The sequence below is a fragment of the Callithrix jacchus genome, chromosome 3, assembly GCF_049354715.1.
Source record: "Callithrix jacchus isolate 240 chromosome 3, calJac240_pri, whole genome shotgun sequence".
NCBI lineage: Eukaryota > Metazoa > Chordata > Mammalia > Primates > Cebidae > Callithrix > Callithrix jacchus.
In genome coordinates this window covers 78,756,701-78,772,248 of record NC_133504.1, presented here as the reverse complement: position 1 = coordinate 78,772,248, position 15,548 = coordinate 78,756,701, and the positions used below count along the sequence as shown (strand labels likewise).

Sequence of the window (15,548 nt, the reverse complement as noted above, 5' to 3'; positions counted from 1 at the left end):
TTTTAAGGAACTCAACTCTTAGCTTTCTGCCCCAGGACAGTCAAGATGTCTTTCCTGATAACACATAAATTCAAACCCATAAGATGTTGTCCATGATACCCAAACAAAAGTTAATGTGTTTATTTCATTTATAAGGATATATTAATATATGTATATTTCTGTCTATGTGTATATGCATGTTTGCCAAAATGTGTGTGGAAAGAGAATATAGAGTGATGGTAATAATACCTAATTATGCTTATGTTAAAAACATTCTGGACACTTTGTATCACACATTTTGCTAAGTTTCTTCATAGATTATAAATAGTTAGATCTGATTTTTAAAGTTCTAGTTTGCATAGCAGTATGCTGTCTACGTAGTTCCCCCAAAGCACATCAACTGTTTCTTCAGAAATGCAATTATTTGAAGAAATATGCAATAATATTTATTTACTTAGGCAAGGAGGACAATTCTACCTTTTCTGCTACTTTATTAGAAAAAAAAAGTTTCACAGAATACTCACAATGTGGCTGGCCATGCTGTGCCAGAACTGAAAAAAATAAATCATTCAATTGCTTCTTCCTCATCAATATACATAAAAACCATGATACATCTTTTACAGTTTTAAAGTAAAAAAGCTCAGCATTAAGTCTGCCTTGTTTCTCAACTCCTCCAGCTTTCAGGAGAAAACCACAGAGATCCTTATTGCTTTTCTAAATCTCCTTAAAGATAACATTTAAAGAAAAACTTGAGAATTGCAGGCTTTGGCATGTCAATTAAATTTTTCTTTACTGAAAAATACATTAAGTAAAGCAGACTGCTTTTGAATGGAGACCTGAAGAGCAGGAGTTCAGTGGGGTAGGGGCAACAGGCTGTTTTCTGATCCAGGCTTGGAAAACTGAGATTTCCCACTGTCCCTGCCCAGATGTTCAACGTGAAAGCTGAGGTTTACAGAAATCAGTTGGGAGGTCTCAGAGCAGAAGAAAACAAGTTTAACACAATACTCAAAAAAATCAGGGAAAGGATTAAACTTTAAAAAAAAATCATTCCCCTCTATTTCTGCACTGCCCTCTTCCCCACCGCTTGCCTCAAGAAAGCCAGATGATGTATTGGATTTTCTGGTCACTTCTGATCCACAGTGTGGGCTCTGGTGCCCCACTGGTATGGGTTGTGTCAAGGATTAGATGAGTAATACATGTGTAGCACACAGCATTGTGCCTGGGACAAAGCAGTTGGAAAATTTTATCCAGAACAGCCTTTCCTGTCTCAAAACCACTCAGCTTAGGACAGAGTCTTCTTTGACAGGAGAGTTATAGCTGGGTAAATGGGATGGACTTCAGCTCCTGAAGGCTACCTGGTCAGTTATTATAAAACATTACTGTGAAAATGATCTAGAAGACAGAGAACGGACTTTCAGGAGATCCTTATATACTCTAATGGTTACAAGTTGATTGGCAGAACAGATTTTTAAAACACTCTAGGAATTTTGTTTAAATACATAGTCACACATACAAATTCATATATCTGATGCATACACTACTCTTTTTAGACAAATTTTTTGTTAGGAAGGCATATAGTGACAAATGTCTCTTCTCTTCAGGTAGTAATAAGAAGACATTATTTGAGGAGGCAAGAGAGAAGAAAAACATGCAGGCACAAAAAAAGAGATTCTTAGAACAATAAATGGAGAGCCAGAAGAGTGAGAAGTGGAAGACAACAAATATGTGCTGTTCAGGTGGCTTCTTCTGGATTAAAACTGCAATTATCAATTATGACTCCAGTTACTGTTCTGTTCCACAACTCCAACCTCTGAGATCAGGGGATGCTTTCAGAAGTTAAAATTGGGAGAAATTCTGCAGTTTCCATTCACTCAGCCAAGTTTACTTTTCTCATCCTTTTATTTTCCAAAAGTCCAAAGGCTGTAACAAATCCCCTGATTTTAGAAACCAAATATGATCCAATTATTTGCAAGACAAGCCAAAAGTAGTGGAAGGAAATTTGACCTTATTATCACTGATTTGCTCAAGGCCAGGCCCAGCCTAAAATTACTGTGAAATTGTCGGCAACTAACACCTATGCATTCCAGTCCTGGCAGATTCAAACTTGCAGGACTGAAAATGAATGTCTAACAAGAAACTGGAGTCAAGTCATGACTGTGTCTAGGCTATTAAATACACTTAGAGTTTTTTCAATTTTTACTTTTTTAGAAACCAGATGATGGATAGGTAAGTAATGTTTTCAGACAACTGAGGTGACAGTAAAGAATGTTAAAAGCTTTTTAACTGTTTACATTTTATTTTCAGGCAACAAGGCAAGGGCTTCTAAATTACACTGGCTTGTTTCATCTCTCTCAGGCCATGTTGAAAACCAACAGAGATTTCCCTTTGCACTCTCCAGATGTCAGCTTATCTGCACCACAGTAGTGTGCATGAGCTCATAAATAGCTAACCTTACTTTTGAGTTCCATCTTGGTGTGTATGGCTTAAAAAAAAAAAAATCAAACTACTTTTCAAAAAAATTCCCTAAGTTATTTTTTTCCTTACCAAGGGAATTATATTTAATTCAGAAATATTTTCAGATTTAAAAAATTTTATTTACAAATGTACTTAATCTTTAGCTTCTAGTATATCCCTGTCTGCCCTTGCTTTTCTGTTCTTCTCTTAAGTGGAAAAGTGAAAGGCTAGAGAGACTGGCTATAAAAACCTCACCTGGCTATTGTTTAATTCTGGCCCTGTGTGGCTTAAGTTTACACAACATGAAAGTGATAGGGAAGTTGAGGGAAAATGTGAATCTTTTCCTTGTACTTTTGGATTAATAGGGGTGTGCCAAATACTATGTTAATACTAATTTTAATAAAAGTGCTTTAATTGAATAAAATGTATCTCTTCTGTGTATATATAATACTAGTTGATTTTGGACCACAAGCAAGAATATCATTCTAAGAAATGAGGTTTAGTACTAAAGTGATATCTAATGATTAAGAAACAAAATAACTTTTGATTACTTTTCCATGCAAAAGAAATAGACATTAAGATGTATCAACCAATACCTTCTTAATACCACTAGTAAAAATTTAAAAAGTCTTATTTGTATACATTATCAGTTTTCCAAGTATTCCTGCCATTCTCTTAAGTAACTTTAACATCTGTACTGCAGGTACCTTTAGGGACTTACAGTGTAGTGGGGTAGAAAGACAGTAAACAAAAAAGTACACACAAATGCAATGAAAAACACAGGGTCTGAGTAGCAACAATACTTGGGAGATCATCATCAACAAGAGCTCTTTTTAAAGCTCTTTTTAGCTTAGAAGGCGATGTTAAGCTATTCACAGATTGTATTTCCAAAACAAACACAGATGCTCAAAGAAAATAAAGCACAGTGTAGTAAGATCCATCATGGAAAATTTGTACAAAGTTTGTAGGCTGTGTGTAGTTTTGTTTTGGCATGTATATTATTAAGAACAATCTGAGTACCCAAGCCTGGCTACAGTATTTCTGTTTTAGGAAAGTAATGAATTACAGTAAGGAATTAAAGCAGCTAAAATACCAAACTGTTTTTATCCCACAGATCCAATAGGTGGCACTGTGTAACTAAAATTAAAGATATATACCTTATCAGTATTCAAGAAAACAACCTGGATAATCATGCTACATTCATTTCATGTAACTCTAACGACTTTTAACTGAACTTGCTTTTCTCAAAGAAACTTTTTGATAATGGTTTAAAAATATTCTGGGCCAAACAAAATACAATTAAACACAGAATGCAAGACTATTGTATGCATACATTGTATAGAAACTATAGAACATGCCAAATTTACCAACAGCCAAGAGAAACATTTTAAAAGTTTCTAATCCTCTGCCAAGTTTCCTTGAGTATATGTAGGGAAATAGAGGTGAGGTTGGGATAGGGAGCCATATAGTGGAGCAGGCAACCTAATGATGGCTTGGGAAGCAGAGGGAACGACACAAATGCCCCGTCACCAGCATCCATGCCTGCTTTCCACATTAGCCATCGTGGTGCAAAATAACAAAGCAACAGTGACACCTGGTGCATCCTGGCACTCAGCAGTAAACTGCAATGAAGAAAAATGATTTTCTTTTATTTATTTATTTTTTATTATACTTTAAGTTCTGGGGTACATGTGCAGATCATGCAGGTTTGTTACATAGGTATACACGTGCCATGGTGGTGGTTTGATGCATCCATCACTCCGTCATCTACATTAGGTATTTCTCCTGTTATCCCTCCCTAACCTCCCATAACCCTGCTATTCCTCCCCTAGGCCCCCACCGCCAGGCCCCAGTGTATGATGTTCCCCTTCCTGTGTCCATGTGTTCTCATTGTTCAACACCCACTTATGAGTGAGAACATGCAGTGTCTGGTTTTCTGTTCTTGTGTCAGTTTGCTGAGAATGATCATTTCCAGTTTCATCCATGTCCCTGCAAAGGATATGAACTCATCCTTTCTGATGGCTGCATAGTATTCCATGGTGTATATGTGCCACGTTCTTTTTATCCAGTCTATCATTGATGGGCATTTGGGTTGGTTCTAAGTCTTTGCTATTGTGAACAGTGCCACAATAAACATATTTGTGCATGCGTCTTTATAACAGAATGATTCATAATCCTTTGAGTATGTACCCAGTAGTGGGATTGCTGGGTCAAATGGTATTTCTAGTTCTATATCCTAGAGGAATCGCCACACTGTCTTCCACAATGGTTGAATTAATTTACACTACCACCAACAGTGTAAAAGCATTTCTATTTTTCCAAACCTCTCCAGCATCTGTTGTCTCCTGATTTTTTTAATAATCACCATTCTAACTGGTGTGAGGTAGTATCTCAATGTGGTTTTGATTTGCATTTCTCTAATGACCAGTGATGATGAGTTTTTCTTCATATGTTTGTTGGCTGTATAAATGTCTTCTTGTGAGAAGTATGTGTTCATATCCTTTGCCCAATTTGTGATGGGGTTGTTTGTTTTCTTCTTATAAATTTGTTTAAGTTCTCCATAAATTCCAGATATTAGCCTTTTGTCTTATGGGTAGATTTCAAAAATTTTTTTCCCATTCTGTTGGTTGCTGGTTCACTCTATTGATAGTTTCTTTTGCTGTGCAGAAGCTCTTAAGTTTAATTAGATCTCACTTGTCTATTTTGGCTTTTGTTGCCATTGCTTTTGGTGTTTTAGTCATGAAGTCCTTGCCCATGCCTATGTTCTGGATGGTATTGCCTAGGTTTTCTTCTAGAGTTTTTATGGTGTTAGGCCTCATGTCTAAATCTTTAATCCATCTAGAGTTAATTTTTGTATAAGATGTAAGGAAGGGATCCAGTTTCAGCTTTCTGCATATGGCTAGCCTGTTTTCCCAACGCCATTTATTAAATAGGGAATCCTTTCCCCGTTGCTTGTTTTTCTCAGGTCTGTCAAAGATCAGATGGTTGTAGTTGTATGGTGTTCCTTCTGAGGCCTCCGTTCTGTTCCATTGGTATATATCTCTGTTTTAGTACCAGTACCATGCTGTTTTGATTATAGTAGCCTTGTAACATATTTTGAAGTCAGGTAGTGTGATGCCTCCAGCTTTGTTTTTTTTTTTTTTTTTTTTTTTTTTTGCTTAGGATTGTCTTGGCTATGAGGGCTCTTTTTTGGTTCTGTATGAAGTTTAAGATGGTTTTTTCCAGTTCTACGAAGAAAGTCACTGGTAGCTTGATGGGAATAGCATTGAATCTATAAATTACTTTGGGCAGTATGGCCATTTTCACGATATTGATTCTTCCTAATCATGAGCATGGGATGTTTTTCCATGTTTGTGTCTTCTCTTATTTACTTGAGCAGTGAGTGGTTTGTAGTTCTCCTTGAAGAGGTCCTTCACATCCCTTGTTAGTTGTATTCCTAGGTATTTTATTCTCTTTGTAGCAACTGTGAATGGGCAAATGTCTACCTTCCTGTTGGAACATCATATCACAGGAATGGTGCTGGTAAAGGGTGGAGATAGAGTAGCCAAAGCCCAGATTTCAAGAATATCCTGAATGAGTAATGTCATACCTGCCCACACCCAGGACATTGCTGGGTGAAACTGGCCTCATCTCTTCTTTCTTCTCTCATTTGCCCACTATCCGCTCTCCTTATTTTTCAGCACCAGAGTTCATAGTTCTAATATACACACACAAACTCACTCTTCAACCACCTACTTTCCCCTCTCTTCTAACACTTATTCACTAATTACAAAGAAAATACTTACATTATGTTTTCTATGTATACTTCTTCCTCCTCCACTTTTTTCTCTCTTTATTTCCTTCATTAGAAGTCTTCAGGAAAGTAATCGGTGTCCTGGGACTATACAGTTGTCCCCACAGCACCAACATTTTACTTTACAAAGTGCCTGAAGGCGATACCTTGGCTAAGCAGTTACTGGTTATGGGAGAGAATTTTTTTTGCGCACAACGGGATCTAAATTAGATGAAATTTAAAATAAGACCTGCCAAAATGTTTTCCAGGCTGATTAAGGATCATATTCAGCTTCAATTTATATTTCCCAGGAAATCACTGTAAATGTCTGTCTCTAGCAGCAGTGATTTCCTATTGTCAATGTAACTTTGGCAAGCAGCTATTTCTTGGAATTGGAGTGCTGCTTATTTTTTGGAACTGTCTCAAGAGAGGGTCAGTTGGTAATTTGGATTAATTGAGGGATATAAGTAGAAGCCTAGAAATGGTATGTGAAAAGATAATACAGAACCTGTGATGAACAACCATCCTTTAAAAATGTTAAACATTCAGACTATTAGGCATGCTGGAAGATGAGCAGTCAGTCAGATTCCCAGAGGATTATGCCCAGAGGCCAAAAGGAAAAAAGCCTGTATCAACTGCATTTATTAAAAACATTTCCATGTGAAAGAGAAATGAGAAGCAGCTTATATGTGCTTTCTGCTTTTAGTTTTACCATATATGACATTCACTCAGCCAATATGGACAAAAAAGGTGCAGTTCAATAGGCTATTTACTGTACATGTGCTTTTTAGAGGCAGTACTATTCTAGTTAGACTTTTTAAAATGAGTGTGAAATGAAAGAATATTTTCTGAATTAAAAAATAAAACAGAGCCAGGCGCAGTGGCTCACGCCTGTGATCCCAGCACTTTGGGAGGCCAAGGTTGGGCGGATCACGAGGTCAAGAGTTCGAGACCATCCTGGCCAACATGGTGAAACCCCGTCTCTACTAAAAAATACAAAAATGAGCTGGGCGTGGTGGCATGCACCTGTAGTCCCAGCTACTCGGGAGGCTGAGGCAGGAGAATTGCTTGAACCCAGGAGGCGGAGGTTGCAGCAAGCCAAGATCACACCACTGCACTCCAGCCAGGCACGTGGCAACAGAGCAAGACTCTGCCTCGAATGAATGAATGAATGAATGAATGAAACAGAGATTGATAAGACACAATATATTGTATTAGTTCTAAGACTATATTTATATTTTTATAAATAATATTTCTTTAAAATTTTTAATGTTTTTAATTGGCCCTTCTTAACCTAAAACTTTGCTGCATTTTCAGAAGATCAGTTTTGTTAGAATGTTAGTGACACCTGAGAGATTGTTTTCTTCTTTTCTTTTAACTATACTATCAGAGAGTCTCTTTGTTCTGTTTTAACTATAACTACAGCTTGTATTATACTTGGATAGTTCTTTAATTTGGAAGTTAGTTTTTTATTTTTGGGGTTTTTTGGCACTGAAAAATTTTTACTGATTCAGACTTTTCATAATAAATGTGAGGGTATAACTATTATTTTTATGGTCTTATGGTCATTTGATATCAAGGGGCTAACCAGGGGTTAGAAAATTCCCAACCATATTGTTCAGAGGAATGCAAGGTCAGTGATAGGAAGTGATCCATAAAACAAATTGCAGAGCTGTAGCTTGAATTCTGATTTATTCCAGCTATTTATGTCCTCTATGCTATATATGCAAGAAATAGCTTGTAGACTGCATTTGTAGAAAAGCATACTGTTTCAGAGAAAGGTACCATTCTCCCTGGTCTGTGGCTTGAATCAAGCCCTTGAACCATGATCCTTGGTAAGCAGTCTAATTGTCTCTAGTCATTTCTCTCTCCCATTCTCTATAGGAGCTGCCATATACCTTTGCATCCTTATTTAATCCTCCCCATAAGTCCTTCTCCACCTCCCTTGGTAGATAATTGGCATTCTTCTTCACAAAGAAAATAGAAAACCTCAGGTAAAAACTCTCTCGACTTTTCCCCACTAATTTACCAGCATCTTCTATCCAACATTTTCCTTTCTCTCCTTCTCCTGATTTAGTGGAAGGGATCTCCCCTCTCTTCTGACTTCTCAGAGGCTTTGTCTAATCCAGGACCATGTCTAAACCTGGCCCCTCAAGATCCTTTCATCCACAAGGGAGAATTATATGTTGTCTAATTCCTGCAAGGCTACTTGCAGGAAACATATTTAATTGCTATATGTTCCCATATAACTTTGTGCCTGAGAGCACTCATCACACCGTTTTACTTTTCAGAGACACTACTACATTCTCAAATCCATGACTCTCAGGTCCAGCCTATTTACAGTTGTATCTCCTATAGCACAATATCTGAGAGAAGGATCAGTCAATGGTTTCTGAATGAACAAACAAAATAGCCCAGGTACCCACAAATATATTGTTATATGCTCAGGATAACTTGTGATAGGTGTTAAAGAAAAAGGTCAAATAAAAGAAGAGATCTTCAGAAGAGTCAATAAAGCCTTCATTCAAGGAAGACATGGGCATGCATGAGAAGTTATTTGTCCACTGACAGAGAGAGGGTAAGAATTTCAACCAGTGAGAACAACTTAACACAAGAAGAAAAGCTCCGGGTATGTTGGTGGCCAGTAGGCAGGTAGCCTAGACCAGCTGGGATGAAGGGACATAAAAAGAAAGGCTACAGTGATTTTGAGGAGAGCCTTCAAAGCCAGGTAGGATAGTAGTATACTCAGCAGGTTTCAGACAGACACAGACACAGACACACACACACACACACACACACACACACACACACCCCTACCTAAAATCTGTTGTTACTATACGGTAGGAATTCTGACAAAAGTTAGTAAGATATTTCACCATTCACTAAAATGATGCCCTTGGAAAAATAGTACATTTGGTGTAAATTTTGAAATGTGCTTAAAAATTAGCAAATACTGTCATGTTTTAACATTATCATGAAGGGTTTTTAGAATTTTTGTTTTTTGCCATCTCATATTTCACTCAATTCATAAAATTCATGAGTTTATTTTTAAAATAAACTCAAAATGTTTGAATACCATAAACAATTTTTAAATTAAATTTCTAACTAAAAAACTTTACCCCTTAACAGCAGTATGTAAGCTACAGCAGTATGTAAGCTTCATGTTCACCACTGATCCCAAGGGCCTACATTACAGAGTAAATTCGCAGCAAATATTTGGGTGGATGACAAGGAAGAGTGACAGGAAAGGAGTGAGGGAGGGGAAAACTGAAGGAAGGGAAGGAAGGCAGGGGGAGGGAACACAGAAGTCTCCTTTGGTATTAAGGATATCTGCCCATTCTTTTATCACAGAAGATCTGGGTGTGACGAACCCTAATGTGCTTTTATCCCAAAATATGCACTGATAACTGTCCCAGGAGACTCTTCTCTTGGAATGGCCCAAAATGCTTTAAAACAAGCACAGTTGTGACCTTTCTACCCAGGCCTGTAATGCCAGGAGGGCTTTTTGCTGGAAAGGTCACATCAAACTGTACACAGATGTCTATGAAAGAGCAGCTGCTGGTGATAGGGTAGCCTTAGTTTCAGAGGGGAAAATAAATACCAGTGCAGTAAAGAGAGCATCTTAATTAGTTTTCCTGAATGGCAGTCCTAGTTCATAACTAAACTATCAATGGTAGGTAACGATTCTTAAGCAAAAATGGTCTGTTTGAATTGGGTTATGCTGACACAGTGTTTCAAGTTATGGGCTTATTTGCAAAGATCAGCATTATTTTTCTTGCTAGAAAAACTTTTGAGTAAGATACTATCTCTCCAGAGAATTTTATACTTGAGCAACATTTTGCCACAATTCTTAGAATCTTTGATCTACTGTAACTTATCTTTTATCTCTATGGGAGAAATATATGTTGTCTAACCACAGGCCACTAGCAGAAAACATACTTCATTGCTACAACAATGCACCATGTTCTATAGATTAATATATCTTAGACTTAAAAACCTTCTGTATCAAGTGTGTTTCTTCTATGACAGAACAATTGGCAGCTTTCTGCTCCTCAAAGAAAAGTTGTGAAATACTCTAAAGATAAAAGCGTTAAAAATAATAACCACAGAGGCAAACTCTCTTTGTCTCTCTGGCAGAATTATAAATTAGTCAAAGTATTCCCTCTATTAGTCTTACTTCTTTATAAGCCCATAAAAAGAATTTCCCTCCATGTGAAGGTCTGAATTTAAATGACACCTTCTCAATCAAGCCTGCCCTGAACACCCTATTTAATCTACAAAAGACACACTCCACCTCCTCCCAGGCAGATGTCATCCCCCAAGTCTGCTCTACTTTTTCCTTCCTCTGTAGCCTCAGATAACCTTCTTACTAGGTTCAGTGTCTAATCTCCAATAGCATGTAAGCTCCATGAGGGCAGAGATCATTGTCTCCTCTGTTCACTGATGTATCTCAAGTGCCAAGAATAGTATCTGGCACATACTGAGCAAACAATAAGTATTCATTCAATTGAACTGGCTATTCTTAAATCCTTTTTGAAATAAGGTGTCATACACAAAGTCTTCCATAAAAATGGTCATAGCTTATAAACTATCATATCAAATAACAACATATTGTTGTCCAGGTTATGGTATATGAGAGGACTGAAAACATCACTAAAATCCCAGGAGTGATTATACAAGTATAAATACAAGTATAAAACTGTTTCCATAAAGAAGCTTAAGAGAACTCAAACCAAATGATCAATTCGTTTTTCAGAGTAGACACCTATGGAAGCTATGCATTTATCCAAATAGGTCTAAAACTTTCTCTTTTCAGAGTAGAAAAAAATATAGGAATTTAAGGGTCATGCAGTTCAATCTGTTATTGGTGTAAACATTGTTGACTGTCCAGGCACAGTGGTTCACACCTGTAATCCCAGCAATTTGGGAGGCTGAGGCGGGCAGATCATTTGAGCTCAGGAGTGCAAGACCAGCCTGGCCAACATGGTGAAAAACCGTCTCTATTTAAACAAAATAGAATATTTTGTTTATTCCCGTGCACCAGTGGGCTGCTTCCAGTAACATAGCAAATCATCTTTGGTGAGCTTATTTTATTTGGGCACACAGCCAAAAATCATTCAGAGGACAGCATTTTTGAAAATAGGGTTAAAAAAAGTTGAGAAAAAAATTTAATTTAAAAAACAGATGACCAATTAAAAAGCATCTAAAGAAATAAATACATTTATATATTTATTCTATATCAGTAATAAACTGAAATAAAAGGAAAGATGACTTTTTAGCAGAAATAAAAGTTAATAAATATGAAACACTTTCCTTTTCTGTAAGAAATATGAAATATAGACAAAATTATGTTTGAACTACTTAGATAAAAAATCTTTCAAAACTTTTCAAACTATAGAGGACAAGAGAGCACGGGATGTAGTAAATAAAAAAAATTTAAATCTCATCCCACGTTAGACTACAATATACTTTAATTTACAGTTTAGGATAAAGGAAAATGATTTTTGTGGTAGATGAACTCCAGGAAATCTACAGACACTAGATTTGACAATTTTTATAGTTCTTCTATTTTGCCTGCATTTTACAGAAATATTTTCAACAACGTCAATGATGGTTGTATTTTCCCAAACAACAAATAACATTTTTAAAGCTTTTTAAATGCTCTTTTTTGTTACACGTGACAACATCCTTTGTTGTCAAGGATGCCCACCCTGCCCTGCCCACCAAATCCACACAAGCACACACTCACAAATACCATATACCTTCCTGTGTGAGATGATATTGAGAGAAACAGTGGAGTGGGAAAAAAATAGAAGTGAAACCTAAGCTAAACTTTATGCAGAATTTTACTGTCCAGAAATTCCTTAAGCAACTGTTATTCTAGTTCAGTGCAGCTGTTTTTATCTGCTGGCAATACTAAAGAATAGTAATTTGTAGTGGGTCCCCAAGTGGCTATTTTTTTATAAGAACATATGTGTGGAAAATAAAATATTTTCATTGATATAGACCATGAAAACTGAACTCAAGCAGATACCTGGATAAAGAGATGACACTAAATACAAGATCCCTGCCTTAGTTTGGCTTTTAAATTGTCAATTCCTTTCTTACCTTCTTTGTAACACTTTCGGTATCAAATATGGCATTTCTATACAATAAGCTCAATAAATGTTTGAGCACAGACAGACCTCTATGATGAAAATTTCATCAAATTGCTTGGCATCAAAATTCAACTGTACTTTCATATGTAAATGATATTAATATGATTAAAATATCACTTAAATATTATTTAGCTAAAAATGTTTCATGTACTATTTTAGGTCCTAGAAATGCAGTAGTGAGAAAAATCAGATGTGGTTCCTACCCTCATAAACCCAGCAGGAAAAACGTTAGCCAAATGTATGTATCATAATTGCAAACTGGAATTCATGGTATGAGTTGAGCTATAGGGGAGAATGGGGCTGGGAAAGTATCCCAAAAGCTCTCTTCAGGAAGTGACTAAAAGGACAGAATAGTGTGAAGGAGTTGAAGAAAAATTATTCCAGTAAATGCCCATGAAACACCTTATGAAAAAACCATCTATATAAATGTTTATGTTATGATGATGCTTATAATTTGAATAATAAAAAGAGAAAATAGTGATCTAATATCAAATGACAGATACCACGCAACATTTCTTTAAAATCAGAGTAATTAAACCTCTTTTCCCATTTACATATGACTACAAATTGTGCAGTCTAACTCATTTGCCTCCTTTTTACATAATAATATGAAGCTAGAATCAATGAAGGGGTTTGACAACATCCCTCTTAAATGTATACACTTGAAGTAAATATAAATTGCCTGAAGTTCTCATACTTTTCTTTTTTGTATATAGCAGACACCCAAAATCAAGGTTATAAGATTAAAATAAAAATTTCCATGGTGAAATTTAATACTATATAGGAAATAATCATAATAATGATAAAAATGACAAGACTAGTTTATTTTTAAACAACTAAGGTTAAGGAGTATTATCGAAATTTTACTTATGAAAAAAATAAGGCTCAAAATAGTAAATTTTTCAAGGTCATATTGCTGTGATAGGGTCAAGTTATGCACCTAACTCCATTTCACTCCCAAATTCCTGACCTAGTCACCACATTCATGACAATGCTATATTCCTGACAAAGAATTACTTGAAAAACAATCTGTGTTTTAGACCAACTTGGGTGTCACTTTCAAACATTTCAAGAAAACAATGCCAGATTAAGTTTAGACTGGGTTTTCTTTTCCTACATTTTTCTCTTTCTTAAAAATATAATTTTATTAATTTTTTAGACTTTTATTCAATGTGAACTTGATTCCTATGAAGCTTTCTAATATAAACATCAAAATATTTGACTTTCTTGTACTTGATCAGCAAAGATGCACAGGTGCCCACATTGTAGACCCTGGAACTCTTGAATGATCTAAATATTCGCAAAATTTGACAGAAGTTAGAAGCATGAAGCAAGGTATAGACAGTATATTTCATTGATTCTAAAATCCCTTCAATTCTAAGAGACACCAAACCTTCCAGGTGAACATGACACATTGCTAAGAAGCCATTGCTAATACGGCATATTCCTGTTTTTAAAATGTTAAATATATGAGAAAATATGGGTCTTAGAATTGACAGAAATAGCAGCAAAAAGTCTCTAACACAGTTCTTCGTCTGTGGTGGCTTCTCACTCCTCCCCACTATTCTGCTTCTAGGAAGGTTGATTTGGGTCCTCAATCACTAGGGCATAGAAAGGCAAAGAAGTAAATTTTTACTCAAAAAAGTAAATTTTTCAAGGTCATAACCCACACTTACATTCACTGAAAATTAAATCATGGCAGAATGTTTTCTTTTTATTGTTTCTCTTGAAGTTGTTCCCCACTTAATAAGAGAATAAAGATTTATAGGAATAATTCTGTGATTGAGAAAATAAGCTTGGTCCATTTAGCTTCTAAAATGTAACTTAAAAAGAATTCAAATGGCCTCTGCCCCGACAAATGTGACTCTCCCTACACATGTGCTATAATGCTAGAACACTGTTTAAAAGGGGATAATATTCTATTCTTCAGCTGCCAAACTTTATCATAGCACTTTTTCACAGCACTGTATAAACAATGACCAAAAATCTTAAGGCATGAGATTCAGTTTCTAAAGTAATGGGATACAACAAAGGTATTTTAAATGTTATATTCATCATTTTATTTCTGAGTACATGCATTTTATATTTTCAAGTTTTTATATTGATAATTTAAAATACTTCATTAAAGCAGACAAGATTATGATATACAACTTAAAAAATAAATTCTGGCTTTTGACGTTGTCATTTAAAAATAAATAATTTAAGTCTTGTTTAAGTTATTTCCAGGCCATGATATCATACAGTAATCAGTTTAATTTCAGAGAATGCGCATCACTAAACTAGCTAAATATTGACTATATGTGAAAATGCATAGTCTCCCAATCTTCATCTGTTCTTTTTATTTTTAAAGTTGAGGCTGGATGTGGTGGCTCAAGCCTGTAATCCCAGCACTTTGGAAGGCTGAGGCAGGCAGATTGCTTGAGCTAAGAGTTTAGACCAGCCTGTGCAATATAGTGAGACCTCGTCTTTACAGAAAAAAACAAAAATTAGCCAGGTGTGGTGCACATGCCTGTGGTCCCTATTTGGGAGGCTGAGGTGAGGATCGCTTGAGCCTGGGAGATGAAGGTTGCAGTGAACCTAGATTGCACCACTGTACTCCAGCCTGGGTGACAGAGTAAGACCCTGTTTAATAAATAAACAAATAATGAAATGAAAAAATTAAAGTTGAGATCTCATTCTGTCACCAGGCAAGAGTAGAGGGACACCATCATAGCTCATTACAGTCTCAAGTAAGTCTCAACTCCAGGGCGCAAGTGATTCTCCTGCCTCAGTCTCCTGAGTAGCTGGAACTACAGGCATGCATCAATGCACTTGGCTACTTAAAAAAAACTTTTTTTTGGTAGATATGGGGTTTCACTATGTTGCCTAGGCTCGTCTCAATCTCTTGGCCTCAAGTGATTCTCTGACCTCATCCTCCTAAGGAGCTGGGATTACAAGTGTCAGCCACCATGCCCGGCCATGTGTTTCTTTTTAAATGAATATTATACACTCCAGACTTACACTGAAAGTACTATACAAATGAAATCATTTTTGGTTGGGTTGTGAAATTTGTTCACATTAATTTCTAATAATGTAGGACTTCATGAATGGTATCCATTGTGAATGTCCAATAAACACTGGAAAAGTAAGACAGACACTATCAGCTTCCTGGATTTACAAGACCTCAGAACCAGACTTCTCCCTCT

The 15,548-nt window shown here is 36.2% G+C and overlaps 1 protein-coding gene across 8 annotated transcripts in view; it reads right to left on the bottom strand.

Moving 5' to 3' along the window:
- The window catches only part of SEC24D (SEC24 homolog D, COPII component), a 105,489-nt gene that overhangs the window by 45,967 nt on the left and 43,974 nt on the right, over nucleotides 1–15,548 (bottom strand). The window lies entirely within an intron of this gene.